This window comes from Scyliorhinus torazame, chromosome 5, assembly GCF_047496885.1.
Source record: "Scyliorhinus torazame isolate Kashiwa2021f chromosome 5, sScyTor2.1, whole genome shotgun sequence".
NCBI lineage: Eukaryota > Metazoa > Chordata > Chondrichthyes > Carcharhiniformes > Scyliorhinidae > Scyliorhinus > Scyliorhinus torazame.
In genome coordinates this window covers 47,332,474-47,347,563 of record NC_092711.1, presented here as the reverse complement: position 1 = coordinate 47,347,563, position 15,090 = coordinate 47,332,474, and positions in this window count along the sequence as shown.

Below are 15,090 nucleotides of genomic sequence, written 5' to 3'. Positions count from 1 at the left end.
TCTGAAACAGCTTCTTAATTGGGGGCCCCTGAGGCCAAACTGCCTGTCCCCTGCTCCCAGGGATTATTGAGCAGTAAATGGTTAACTATATACAGCACAGAGGTCTCTGAAACAGCTTTTTAATTGGTGACTCATAAGGCCAAACTGCCTGTCCCCTGCTCCCAGGGATTATTGAGCAGTAAATGGTTAACTATATAATGCACAGTGGCCTCTGAAACAGCTTTTTAATTGGGGGCTCCCCAGGCCACACTGCCTGTCCCATGCTCCCAGGGATTGTTGAGCAGTAAATGGTTAACTATATACTGCACAGAGGTCACTGATTCAGCTTTTTAATTGGGGGCTCCCGAGGCCACACTGCCTGACCCCTGCTCCCAGGGATTATTGAGCAGTAAATGGTTAACTATATACAGGCGCAGAGGTCACTGAAACAGCTTTTTAATTGGGAGCTCCAGAGGCCACACTGCCTGACCCTTGCTCTCAGGGATTATTGAGCAGCAAATGGTTAACTATATACAGGCACAGATGTCTCTGAAACAGCTTTTTAATTGGGGGCTCCCGAGGCCACACTGCCTGTCTCCTGCTCCCAGGGATTATTGAGCAGTAAATGGTCAACTATATACTGCACAGAAGTCTCTGAAACGGCCTTTTAATTGGGGCTCTCTTGGCCACACTGCCTGTCCCCTGCTCCAAGGGATTATTGAGCAGTAAATGGTTAACTCTATACAGGCACAGAGATGTCTGAAACAGCTTTTTAATTGGGGGCTCCCGAGGCCAACCTGCCTGTCCCTTCTCCCAGGGATTATTGAGCAGTAAATGGTTCACTGTATAGAGGCGCAGAGATCACTGAAACAGCTTTTTAATTGGGGGCTCCCAGACCGCACTGCCTGTCCCCGGCTCCCAGGGATTATTGAGAAGTAAATGGTTAATTATATACAGCACAGAGGTCTCTGAAACAGCTTTTTAATTGGGGGCTCCCAAGGCCTCACTGGCTGTCCCCCGCTGCCAGGGGTTATTGAGAAGTAAATGGTTAAATATATACAGGCACAGAGGTCTCTGAAACAGCTTTTTAATTGGGAGCTCCCGAGGCCACACTGCCTGTCCCCTGCTCCAAGGGATTATTGGGAAGTACACGGTTCACTATATACAGCATAGAGGTCTCTGAAACAGCTTTTTAATTCGGGGCTCCCGATGCCAAACTGCCTGACCCCTGCTCCCAGGGATTATTGAGCAGTAATTGGTTAACTATATACAGCACAGAGGCCTCTGAAACAGTTTTTTTAAATGGGTGCTCCTGGACCACACTGCCTGTCCCTTCTCCCAGGGATTATTGAGCAGTAAATGGTTAACTATATACAGGCGCAGAGGTCACTGAAACAGCTTATTAATTGGGAGCTCCCGAGGCCACACTGCTTGACCCTTGCTCTCAGGGATTATTGAGCAGTAAATGGTTAACTATATACAGGCACAGAAGTCTCTGAAACAGCTTTTTAATTGGGGGCTCCCGAGGCCACACTGCCTGTCCCCTGCTCCCAGGGATTATTGAGCAGTAAATGTTTAACTATGTACAGCACAGAAGTCTCTGAAACGGCCTTTTAATTGGGGCTCCCGAGGCCACACTGCCTATCCCCTGCTCCAAGGGATTATTGAGCAGTAAATGGTTAACTCTATACAGGCACAGAGGTCTCTGAAACAGCTTTTTAATTGGGGGCTCCCGAGGCCACACTGCCTGACCCCTGTTCCCAGGGATTGCTGAGCAGTAAATGGTTAACTCTATACAGGCACAGAGATGTTGAAACAGCTTTTTAATTGGGGGCTCCCGAGGCCAACCTGCCTGTCCCTTCTCCCAGGGATTATTGAGCAGTAAATGGTTCACTGTATACAGGCGCAGAGATCACTGAAACAGCTTTTTAATTGGAGGCTCCCGGACCACACTGCCTGTCCCCTGCTCCCAGGGATTATTGAGAAGTAAGTGGTTAATTATATACAGCACAGAGGTCTCTGAAACAGCTTTTTAATTGGGGGCTCCCAAGGCCTCACTGGCTGTCCCCCGCTGCCTGGGGTTATTGAGAAGTAAATGGTTAACTATATACAGGCACAGAGGTCTCTGAAACAGCTTTTTAATTGGGAGCTCCCGAGGCCACACTGCCTGTCCCCTGCTCCCAGGGATTATTGGGAAGTACACGGTTCACTTTATACAGCATAGAGGTCTCTGAAACAGTTTTTTTAATTGGGGGCTCCCGAAGCCACACTGTCTGTCCCCTGCTCCCAGGGATTATTGAGCAGTAAATGATTAACTATATACAGCACAGAGGTCTCTGAAACAGCTTTTTAGTTGGGAGCTCCCGGACCATACTGCCTGTCCCCTGCTCAGAGGGATTCTTGAGCAGTAAATGGTTAACTATATACAGCACAGAGTATCTGAATACCTTTTTAACTGGGGGCTCCCGAGGCCACACTGCCTGTTCGTTGCTCCCAGGGATTATTGAGCAGTAAATGGTTAACTATATATAGCACAGAGTATCTGAAACACCTTTTTAACTGGGGACTCCCGAGGCCACACTGCCTGTCCCCTGCTCGCAGGGATTATTGAGCAGTAAATGGTTAACTATATACAGCACAGAGTATCTGAAACAGCTTTTTAATTGGGGGCCCCCGAGGCCAAACTGCCTGTCCCCTGCTCCCAGGGATTTTGAGCAGTAAATGGTTAACTATACACCGGCACAAAGGTCTCTGAAACAGCTTTTTAATTGGTGACTCACAAGGCCAAACAGCCTGTCCCCTGCTCCCAGGGATTATTGAGTAGTAAATGGTTAACTATATAATGCACAGAGGCCTCTGAAACAGCTTTTTAATTGGGGGCTCCCAAGGCCACACTGCCTGTCCCCTGCTCCCAGGGATTGTTGAGCAGTAAATGGTTAAGTATATACAGCACAGAGGTCACTGATTCAGCTTTTTAATTGGGGGCTCCCTAGGCCACACTGCCTGACCCTGCTCCCAGAGATTATTGAGCAGAAGATGGTTAACTACGTACAGCACAGAGGTCACTGAAACAGCTTTTTAATTGGGGGCTCCCGATGCCACACTGCCTGTCCACTGCTCCCAGGGATTATTGAGCAGGAGATGGTTAACTACGTACAGCACAGAGGTCACTGAAACAGCTTTTTAACTGGGGGCTCCCGAGGCCACACTGCCTGACCCCTTCTCCCAGGGATTATTGAGCAGTAAATGGTTAACTATATACAGCACAGAGGCCTCTGAAACAGCTTTTTAATTGGGGGCTCCCGAGGCCACACTGCCTGTCCCCTGCTCACAGGGATTATTGAGCAGTAAATGGTTAACTATATACAGCACAGAGGTCTCTAAAACATCTTTTTAACTGGGGGCTCCCGAGGCCACACTGCCTGTCCCCTCCTCCCAGGGATTATTGAGCAGTAAATGGTTAACTATGTACAGCACATAGGTCTCTGAAACAGCTTTTTAATTGGGGGCTCTCGAGACCACACTGCCTGTCCCCTGCAACCAGGGATTATTGAGCAGTAAATGGTTAACCATATACAGCACAGAGTATCTGAAACAGCTTTTTAATTGGGGGCTCCCGGAGCCACACTGCCTGTCCCCTGCTCCCAGGGATTATTGAGCAGTAAATGGTTAACGGTATACAGGACAGAGGCCTCTGAAGCAGCTTTTTAATTGGGGGCTCCCGAGGCCACACTGCCTGTCCCCTGCTCCCAGGGATTATTGAGCAGTAAATGGTTAAATATGTACAGCACAGAAGTCTCTGAAACGGCCTTTTAATTGGGGCTCCCGAGGCCACACTGCCTATCCCCTGCTCCAAGGGATTATTGAGCAGTAAATGGTTAACTCTATACAGGCACAGAGGTCTCTGAAACAGCTTTTTAATTGGGGGCTCCCGGGGCCACACTGCCTGACCCCTGTTCCCAGTGATTGCTGAGCAGTAAATGGTTAACTCTATACAGGCACAGAGATGTTGAAACAGCTTTTTAATTGGGGGCTCCCGAGGCCAACCTGCCTGTCCCTTCTCCCAGGGATTATTGAGCAGTAAATGGTTCACTGTATACAGGCGCAGAGATCACTGAAACAGCTTTTTAATTGGAGGCTCCCGGACCACACTGCCTGTCCCCTGCTCCCAGGGATTATTGAGAAGTAAGTGGTTAATTATATACAGCACAGAGGTCTCTGAAACATCTTTTTAATTGGGGGCTCCCAAGGCCTCACTGGCTGTCCCCCGCTGCCTGGGGTTATTGAGAAGTAAATGGTTAACTATATACAGGCACAGAGGTCTCTGAAACAGCTTTTTAATTGGGAGCTCCCGAGGCCACACTGCCTGTCCCCTGCTCCCAGGGATTATTGGGAAGTACACGGTTCACTTTATACAGCATAGAGGTCTCTGAAACAGTTTTTTTAATTGGGGGCTCCCGAAGCCACACTGTCTGTCCCCTGCTCCCAGGGATTATTGAGCAGTAAATGATTAACTATATACAGCACAGAGGTCTCTGAAACAGCTTTTTAGTTGGGAGCTCCCGGACCATACTGCCTGTCCCCTGCTCAGAGGGATTATTGAGCAGTAAATGGTTAACTATATACAGCACAGAGTATCTGAATACCTTTTTAACTGGGGGCTCCCGAGGCCACACTGCCTGTCCGTTGCTCCCAGGGATTATTGAGCAGTAAATGGTTAACTATATATAGCACAGAGTATCTGAAACACCTTTTTAACTGGGGACTCCCGAGGCCACACTGCCTGTCCCCTGCTCGCAGGGATTATTGAGCAGTAAATGGTTAACTATATACAGCACAGAGTATCTGAAACAGCTTTTTAATTGGGGGCCCCCGAGGCCAAACTGCCTGTCCCCTGCTCCCAGGGATTTTGAGCAGTAAATGGTTAACTATACACCGGCACAAAGGTCTCTGAAACAGCTTTTTAATTGGTGACTCACAAGGCCAAACTGCCTGTCCCCTGCTCCCAGGGATTATTGAGTAGTAAATGGTTAACTATATAATGCACAGAGGCCTCTGAAACAGCTTTTTAATTGGGGGCTCCCAAGGCCACACTGCCTGTCCCCTGCTCCCAGGGATTGTTGAGCAGTAAATGGTTAAGTATATACAGCACAGAGGTCACTGATTCAGCTTTTTAATTGGGGGCTCCCTAGGCCACACTGCCTGACCCTGCTCCCAGAGATTATTGAGCAGGAGATGGTTAACTACGTACAGCACAGAGGTCACTGAAACAGCTTTTTAATTGGGGGCTCCCGATGCCACACTGCCTGTCCCCTGCTCCCAGGGATTATTGAGCAGGAGATGGTTAACTACGTACAGCACAGAGGTCACTGAAACAGCTTTTTAACTGGGGGCTCCCGAGGCCACACTGCCTGACCCCTTCTCCCAGGGATTATTGAGCAGTAAATGGTTAACTATATACAGCACAGAGGCCTCTGAAACAGCTTTTTAATTGGGGGCTCCCGAGGCCACACTGCCTGTCCCCTGCTCACAGGGATTATTGAGCAGTAAATGGTTAACTATATACAGCACAGAGGTCTCTAAAACATCTTTTTAACTGGGGGCTCCCGAGGCCACACTGCCTGTCCCCTCCTCCCAGGGATTATTGAGCAGTAAATGGTTAACTATGTACAGCACATAGGTCTCTGAAACAGCTTTTTAATTGGGGGCTCTCGAGACCACACTGCCTGTCCCCTGCAACCAGGGATTATTGAGCAGTAAATGGTTAACCATATATAGCACAGAGTATCTGAAACAGCTTTTTAATTGGGGGCTCCCGGAGCCACACTGCCTGTCCCCTGCTCCCAGGGATTATTGAGCAGTAAATGGTTAACGGTATACAGGACAGAGGCCTCTGAAGCAGCTTTTTAATTGGGGGCTCCCAAGGCTACACCGCCTGTCCCCTGCTCCGAGGGATTATTGAGCAGTAAATGTTTAACTGTATACAGCAAAGAGGTCTCTGAAACAGTTTTTTAATTGGGGGCGCCTGAGGCCACACTGCCTGTACCCTGCTCCGAAGGATTATTGAGCAGTAAATGGTTAACTATATACAGGCGCAGAGGTCACTGAAACTGCTTTTTAAATGGGTGCTCCCGGACCACACTGCCTGTCAATTGCTCCCAGAGATTATTGAGCAGTAAATGGTTAACTATATACAGGCGCAGAGGTCACTGAAACAGCTTTTTAACTGGGGGCTCCCGAGGCCACACTGCCTGACCCTTGCTCTCAGGGATTATTGAGCAGTAAATGGTTAACTATATACAGGCGCAGAGGTCACTGAAACAGCTTTTTAATTGGGGGCTCCCGAGGCCACACTGCCTGTCCCTTCTCCCAGGGTTTATTGAGAAGTAAATGGTCAACTATATTAAGCACAGAGGACTCTGAAACAGCTTTTTAATTGAGGGCTCCCGGACCACACTGCCTGTCCCCTGCTCCCAGGGATTATTGAGAAGTAAATGGTTAAATACTTACAGCACAGAGGTCTCTGAAACAGTCTTTTAATTGGGGGCTGCCGGACCACACTGCCTGTCCCCTGCTCCCAGGGATTATTGAGCAGTAAATGGTTAACTATATACAGCACAGAGGTCTCTGACACAGCATTTTAATTGGGGTCTCCCGGACCACACTGCCTGACCCCTGCTCCCAGGGATTATTGAGCAGTAAATGGTTAGCTATATACAGCACACAGGTCTCTGAAACAGCTTTATAATTGGGTGCTCCCGAGGCCACCCTGCCTGCCCCCTGCTCCCAGGGATTATTGAGCACTAAATGGTTAACCATATACAGCAAAGACGTCTCTGAAACAGCTTTTTAATTGGGGGCTCACGGACCGCACTGCCTGTCCCCTGCTCCAAGGGACTATTGAGAAGTAAATGGTTAACTATATACAGCACAGAGGTCTCTCAAACAGCTTTTTAATTGGGGGCTCCCGTGGCCACACTGCCTGTCCCCTGCTCCCAGGGATTATTGAGCAGTAAATGGTTAACTATAGACAGCACAGAGGTCTCTGAAACAGCTTTTTAATTGGGGGCTTCCGAGGCCACACTGCCTGCTCCCTGCTCCTAAGGATTATTGAGAAGTAAATGGTTAACTATATACAGGCACAGAGGTCTCTGAAACAGCTTTTTATTTGGGGGCTCCCGAGTCCACACTGCCTGTCCCCTACTCCCAGGGATTATTGAGCAGTAAATGGTTAACTATATACAGCACAGAGTATCTGAAACACCTTTTTAACTGGGGGCTCCCGAGGCCACACTGCCTGACCCCTGCTCCCAGGGATTATTGAGCAGTAAATGGTTAAATACGTACAGCACAGAGGTCTCCCAAACAGCTTTTTCATTGGGTGCTGAATGGCCACACTGCCTGTCCCCTGCTCCAAGGGATTATTGAGCAGTAAATGGTAAACGATATACAGCGCAGTGTCCTCTGACACAGCATTTTAATTGGGGGCTCCCGGACCACACTGCCTGTCCCCTGCTCCCAGGGATTATTGAGCAGTAAATGGTTAACTATATACAGCACAGAGTATCTGAAACAGCTTTTTAATTGGGGGCTCCCGAGGCCACACTGCCTGTCCCCTGCTCCCAGGGATTATTTAGCAGTAAATGTTTAACCCTGTACAGCACAAAGGTCTCCCAAACAGCTTTTTCATTGGGGGCTCCCGAGGCCACACTGCCTGTCCCCTGCTCCCAGGGATTATTGAGCAGTAAATGGTTAAATATATACAGCACAGAGGTCTCTGAAACAGCTTTTCAATTGGGGGTTCCCGAGGCCACGCTGCCTAACCCCTGCTCCCAGGGATTATTGAGAAGTAAATGGTTAACTATATACTGCACAGAGGTCACTGATTCAGCTTTTGAATTGGGGGCTCGCGAGGCCACACTGCCTGTCCCCTGCTCCCAGGGATTATTGAGCAGTAAATGTTTAACCCTGTGCAGCACAAAGGTCTCCCAAACAGCTTTTTCATTGGGGGCTCCCGAAGCCACACTGCCTGTCCCCTGCTCCCAGGGATTATTGAGCAGTAAATGGTTAAATATATACAGCACAGAGGTCTCTGAAACAGCTTTTCAATTGGGGGTTCCCGAGGCCACACTGCCTGACCCCTGCTCCCAGGGATTATTGAGCAGTAAATCGTTAACCATATACAGCAAAGACGTCTCTGAACAGCTTATTAATTGTGGCTCACGGACCACACTGCCTGTTCCCTGCTCCCAGGGATTATTGATAATTAAATGGTTAACCATATTCAGCACAGAGGTCTCTGAAACAGCTTTTTAATTGGGGTTCTCGAGGCCACACTGCGTGACCCCTGCTCCCAGGGATTATTGAGCAGTAAATGGTTAAATACGTACAGCACAGAGGTCTCTGAAACAGCCTTTTAATTGGGGGCTCCCGAGGCCTCACTGCCTCTACCCTGCTCCCAGTGATTATTGAGCAGTAAATGGTTAACTATATACAGCACAGAGGTCTCTGAAACAGCTTTTTAATTGGGGGCTCCCGGAGCACACTGCCTGTCCCCTGCTCCCAGGGATTATTGAGCAGTAAATGGTTAACTATATACAGCACAGAGTATCTGAAACAGCTTTTTAATTGGGGGCTCCCGAGGCCACACTGCCTGTTCCCTGCTCCCAGGGATTATTGAGCAGTAAATGGTTAACTATATACAGCATAGAGGTCTCTGAAACAGCTTTTAATTGGGGGCTCCCGAGGCCACACTGCCTGTCCCCTGCTCCCAGGGATTATTGAGCAGTAAATGGTTAACTATATACAGCACAGAGTATCTGAAACAGCTTTTTAATTGGGGGCTCCCGAGGCCACACTGCCTGTCCCCTGCTCCCAGGGATTATTTAGCAGTAAATGTTTAACCCTGTACAGCACAAAGGTCTCCCAAACAGCTTTTTCATTGGGGGCTTCCGAGGCCACACTGCCTGTCCCCTGCTCCCAGGGATTATTGAGCAGTAAATGGTTAAATATATACAGCACAGAGGTCTCTGAAACAGCTTTTCAATTGGGGGTTCCCGAGGCCACGCTGCCTGACCCCTGCTCCCAGGGATTATTGAGAAGTAAATGGTTAACTATATACTGCACAGAGGTCACTGATTCAGCTTTTGAATTGGGGGCTCGCGAGGCCACACTGCCTGTCCCCTGCTCCCAGGGATTATTGAGCAGTAAATGTTTAACCCTGTACAGCACAAAGGTCTCCCAAACAGCTTTTTCATTGGGGGCTCCCGAAGCCACACTGCCTGTCCCCTGCTCCCAGGGATTATTGAGCAGTAAATGGTTAAATATATACAGCACAGAGGTCTCTGAAACAGCTTTTCAATTGGGGGTTCCCGAGGCCACACTGCCTGACCCCTGCTCCCAGGGATTATTGAGCAGTAAATCGTTAACCATATACAGCAAAGACGTCTCTGAACAGCTTTTTAATTGTGGCTCACGGACCACACTGCCTGTTCCCTGCTCCCAGGGATTATTGATAATTAAATGGTTAACCATATACAGCACAGAGGTCTCTGAATCAGCTTTTTAATTGGGGTCCTCGAGGCCACACTGCGTGACCCCTGCTCCCAGGGATTATTGAGCAGTAAATGGTTAAATACGTACAGCACAGAGGTCTCTGAAACAGCCTTTTAATTGGGGGCTCCCGAGGCCTCACTGCCTCTACCCTGCTCCCAGTGATTATTGAGCAGTAAATGGTTAACTATATACAGCACAGAGGTCTCTGAAACAGCTTTTTAATTGGGGGCTCCCGGACCACACTGCCTGTCCCCTGCTCCCAGGGATTATTGAGCAGTAAATGGTTAACTATATACAGCACAGAGTATCTGAAACAGCTTTTTAATTGGGGGCTCCCGAGGCCACACTGCCTGTTCCCTGCTCCCAGGGATTATTGAGCAGTAAATGGTTAACTATATACAGCATAGAGGTCTCTGAAACAGCTTTTTAATTGGGGGCTCCCGAGGCCACACTGCCTGTCCCCTGCTCCCAGGGATTATTGAGCAGTAAATGTTTAACCCTGTACAGCACAAAGGTCTCCCAAACAGCTTTTTCATTGGGGGCTCCCGAGGCCACACTGCCTGTCCCCTGCTCCCAGGGATTATTGAGCAGTAAATGGTTAACTATATACAGGTGCAGTGGTCTCTGACACTGCATTTTAACTGGTGGGCCCCTGACCACACTGCCTGTCCCCGGCTCCCAGGGATTATTGAGCAGTAAATGGTTAAATATATACAGCACAGAGGTCTCTGAAACAGCTTTTCAATTCGGGGTTCGCGAGGCCACACTGCCAGACCCCTGCTCCCAGGGATTATTGAGCAGTAAATCGTTAACCATATACAGCAAAGACGTCTCTGAACAGCTTTTTAATTGTGGCTCACGGACCACACTGCCTGTTCCCGCTCCCAGAGATTATTGATAATTAAATGGTTAACCATATACAGCACAGAGGTCTCTGAATCAGCTTTTTAATTGGGGTCCTCGAGGCCACACTGCGTGACCCCTGCTCTCAGGGATTATTGAGCAGTAAATGGTTAAATACGTACAGCACAGAGGTCTCTGAAACAGCCTTTTAATTGGGGGCTCCCGAGGCCTCACTGCCTCTACCCTGCTCCCAGTGATTATTGAGCAGTAAATGGTTAACTATATACAGCACAGAGGTCTCTGAAACAGCTTTTTAATTGGGGGCTGCCGGACCACACTGCCTGTCCCCTGCTCCCAGGGATTATTGAGCAGTAAATGGTTAACTATATACAGCACAGAGTATCTGAAACAGCTTTTTAATTGGGGGCTCCCGAGGCCACACTGCCTGTCCCCTGCTCCCAGGGATTATTGAGCAGTAAATGGTTAACTATATACAGCATAGAGGTCTCTGAAACAGCTTTTTAATTGGGGGCTCCCGAGGCCACACTGCCTGTCCCCTGCTCCCAGGGATTATTGAGCAGTAAATGTTTAACCCTGTACAGCACAAAGGTCTCCCAAACAGCTTTTTCATTGGGGGCTCCCGAGGCCACACTGCCTGTCCCCTGCTCCCAGGGATTATTGAGCAGTAAATGGTTAACTATATACAGGTGCAGTGGTCTCTGACACTGCATTTTAACTGGTGGGCCCCTGACCACACTGCCTGTCCCCGGCTCCCAGGGATTATTGAGCAGTAAATGGTTAAATATATACAGCACAGAGGTCTCTGAAACAGCTTTTCAATTCGGGGTCTCCCGGACCACACTGCCAGACCCCTGCTCCCAGGGATTATTGAGCAGTAAATGGTTAACTATATACAGCACAGAGGTCTCTGACACAGCATTTTAATTGGGGTCTCCCGGACCACACTGCCTGACCCCTGCTCTCAGGGATTATTGAGCAGTAAATGGTTAACTATATACAGCACAGAGGTCTCTGAAACACCTTTTTAATTGGCGGCTCCCGAGGCCACACTGCCTGACCCCTGCTCCCAGGGATTATTGAGCAGTAAATCGTTAACCATACACAGCAAAGACGCCTCTGAACAGCTTTTTAATTGTGGCTCACGGACCACACTGCCTGTTCCCTGCTCCCAGGGATTATTGATAATTAAATGGTTAACCATATACAGCACAGAGGTCTCTGAATCAGCTTTTTAATTGGGGTTCTCGAGGCCACACTGCTTGACCCCTGCTCCCAGGGATTATTGAGCAGTAAATGGTTAAATAAGTACAGCACAGAGGTCTCTGAAACAGCCTTTTAATTGGGGGCTCCGGAGGCCACACTGCGTGTCCCCTGCTCCCAGGGATTATTGAGCAGTAAATGGGTAACTATATATACAAGTGCAGTGGTCTCTGACACTGCATTTTAACTGGTGGGCCCCTGACCACACTGCCTGTCCCCTGCTCCCAGGGATTACTGTGCAGTAAATGGTTAAATATATACAGCACAGAGGTCTCTGAAAGAGCTTTTCAATTGGGGGTTCCCGAGGCCACACTGCCTGACCCCTGCTCCCAGGGATTATTGACAAGTAAATGGTTAACGATATACTGCACAGAGGTCACTGATTGAGCTTTTTAATTGGGGGCTCCCGAGGCGACACTGCCTGTCCCCTGCTCCCAGGGATTATTGAGCAGTAAATGTTTAACCCTGTACAGCACAAAGGTCTCCCAAACAGCTTTTTCATTGGTGGCACCCGAGGCCACACTGCCTGTCCCCTGCTCCCAGGGATTATTGAGCAGTAAATGGTTAACTATATACAGGTGCAGTGGTCTCTGACACTGCATTTTAACTGGTGGGCCCCTGACCACACTGCCTGTCCCCGGCTCCCAGGGATTATTGAGCAGTAAATGGTTAACTATATACAGCACAGAGGTCTCTGAAACAGCTTTTAATTGGCGGCTGCCGAGGCCACACTGCCTGTCCCCTGCTCCCAGGGATTATTGAGCAGTAAATGGTTAACTATATACAGCACAGAGGTATCTGACACAGCATTTTAATTGGGGTCTCCCGGACCACACTGCCTGAGCCCTGCTCCCAGGGATTATTGAGCTGTAAATGGTTAGCTATATACAGCACACAGTTCTCTGAAACAGCTTTTTAATTGGGGGCTCCCGAGGGCACACTGCCTGTACACTGCTCCCAGTGATTATTGAGAAGTAAATGGTTAACTACATACAGCACAGAGGTCTCTGACACAGCATTTTAATTGGGGTCTCCCGGACCACACTGCCTGACCCCTGCTCCCAGGGATTATTGAGCAGTAAATGGTTAAATACATACAGCACAGAGGTCTCTGAAACACCTTTTTAATTGGCGGCTCCCGAGGCCACACTGCCTGTCCCCTGCTCCCAGGGATTATTGAGCAGTAAATGGTTAACTATATACAGCACAGAGTATCTGAAACACCTTTTTAACTGGGGGCTCCTGAGGCCACACTGCCTGTCCCCTGCTCCCAGCGATTATTGAGCAGTAAATGGTTAACTATATACAGCACAGAGTATCTGAACACCTTTTTAATTGGGGGCTCCCGAGACCACACTGCCTGTTCCCTGCTCCCAGGGATTATTGATAATTAAATGGTTAACCATATACAGCACAGAGGTCTCTGAAGCAGCTTTTTAATTGGGGTTCTCGAGGCCACACTGCGTGACCCCTGCTCCCAGGGATTATTGAGCAGTAAATTGTTAAATACGTACAGCACAGAGGTCTCTGAAACAGCCTTTTAATTGGGGGCTTACGGACCACACTGCCTGCTCCCTGCTCCCAGGGATTATTGAGCAGTAAATGGTTAACTATATGCAGCACAGAGTATCTGAAACAGCTTTTTCATTGGGTGTATTTGTTGCGGAGGTTAGTGTGTGTGGGGTTAGTGTGTGTGTAGTGGGGATGTTAGTGTGTGAGGGGGTGTTTGTGTGGAGGGGGGGTTTGTGTGTGTGTGTGTGTGTGTGTGGGACGGATAGTGTGTGTGGAGGGGGTTAGTGTGTGCGGGCGGTGAGTTAGTGTGTGTGGGGGAGGAGTTTATTGTGTGTGTGGGGGGGGGGCTAGTGTGTGTGTGGTGGGGGTTAGTTTTTGTTGGGTGTGGTTAGTGTGTGTTGGGGTGTTAGTGTGTGTGGGGGGTTTAGTGTGTGGTGGGGGTTAGTGTGTGGGGGGGGGGGGTTAGTGTGTGTGGGGGTGTTAGTGTGTGTGGTGGGGGTTAGTGTGTGTTGGGTGTGGTTAGTGTGTGTTGGTTGTGGTTAGTGTGTGTTGGGTGTGTTAGTGAGTGTGGGGGGGGGTTAGTGTGTGTGTGGTTTGGGTTAGTGTGTGTTGGGGTGGTTATTGTGTGTTGGGTGTGGTCAGTGTGTGTTGGGGAGGAGTTTATTGTGTGTGTGGGGGGGCTTGTGTGTGTGTGTGGTGGGGGTTAGTGTTTGTTGGGTGTGGTTAGTGTGTGTTGGGGGTGTTAGTGTGTGTGGGGGGTTTAGTGTGTGGTGGGGGTTAGTGTGTGTGGGGGGGGTTAGTGTGTGTGGGGGTGTTAGTGTGTGTGGTGGGGGTTAGTGTGTGTTGGGTGTGGTTAGTGTGTGTTGGTTGTGGTTAGTGTGTGTTGGGTGTGTTAGTGTGTGTGGGGGAGGGTTAGTGTGTGTGTGGTGGGGGTTAGTGTGTGTTGGGGTGGTCATTGTGTGTTGGGTGTGGTTAGTGTGTGTTGGGTGTGTTAGTGTGTGTGGGGGGTTAGTGTGTGTGCGGTGGGGGTTAGTGTGTGTTGGGGTGGTTATTGTGTGTTGGGTGTGTTAGTGTGTGTGGGGGTGTTAGTGTGTATGTGGTGGGGTTAGTGTGTGTTGGGTGTGGTTAGTGTGTGTGGGGGTGTTAGTGTGTGTGGGGGTGTTAGTGTGTGTGTGGGGGGGTTAGTGTGTGTTGGGGTGGTTAGTGTGTGTGTGGGGGATAGTGTGTGTGGGGGTGTTTGTGTGTGTGTTTATTTGGGGGGTTTAGTGTGTGGGGGGTTTAGTGTGTGTGAAGGGGCTAGTGTGTGTGAGGGGTGGGGATTAATGTGTGTGTGGGGGGTTAGTATGTGTGTTTGTGTGGGTGGGGTAGCTAGTGTGTGTGTGAGGGCGATTAGTGTGTGTGAGGGAGGGTTAGTGTGTGTAGGGGGGTTAGTGTGTGTGTGGTTGGTGTTAGTGTGTGTGTGGGGGGTTAGTGTGTGTGTGGGGGGTTAGTGTGTGTGGGGGATGGTTAGTGTGTGTGTGGGAGGGTTAGTGTGTGTGTGGGAGGGTTAGTGTGTGTGTGGGAGGGTTAGTGTGTGGTGTGGTGGGGGTTAGTGTGTTTGTGTGGGGGGTTAGTGTGTGTGTGTCGGAGGGGTTATTGTGTGTCTGGGAGGGTTAGTGTGTGTGTGTGTGGGGGGGGTTAGTGTGTGTGAGGGAGGGTTAGTGTGTGTGTGGGAGGGTTAGTGTGTGTGTGGGGGGTTAGTGTGTGTGGGAGGGTGTTAGTGAGTGTGTGTGGGGGGTTAGTGTGTGTGAGGGAGGGTTAGTGTGTGTGTGTGGGGGGGGGTTAGTGTGTGTGTGGTGGGGGTTAGTGTGTGTGAGGGAGGGTTAGTGTGTGTGTGGGAGGGTTAGTGTGAGCGTGGTGGGGGTTAGTGTGTGTGTGGGA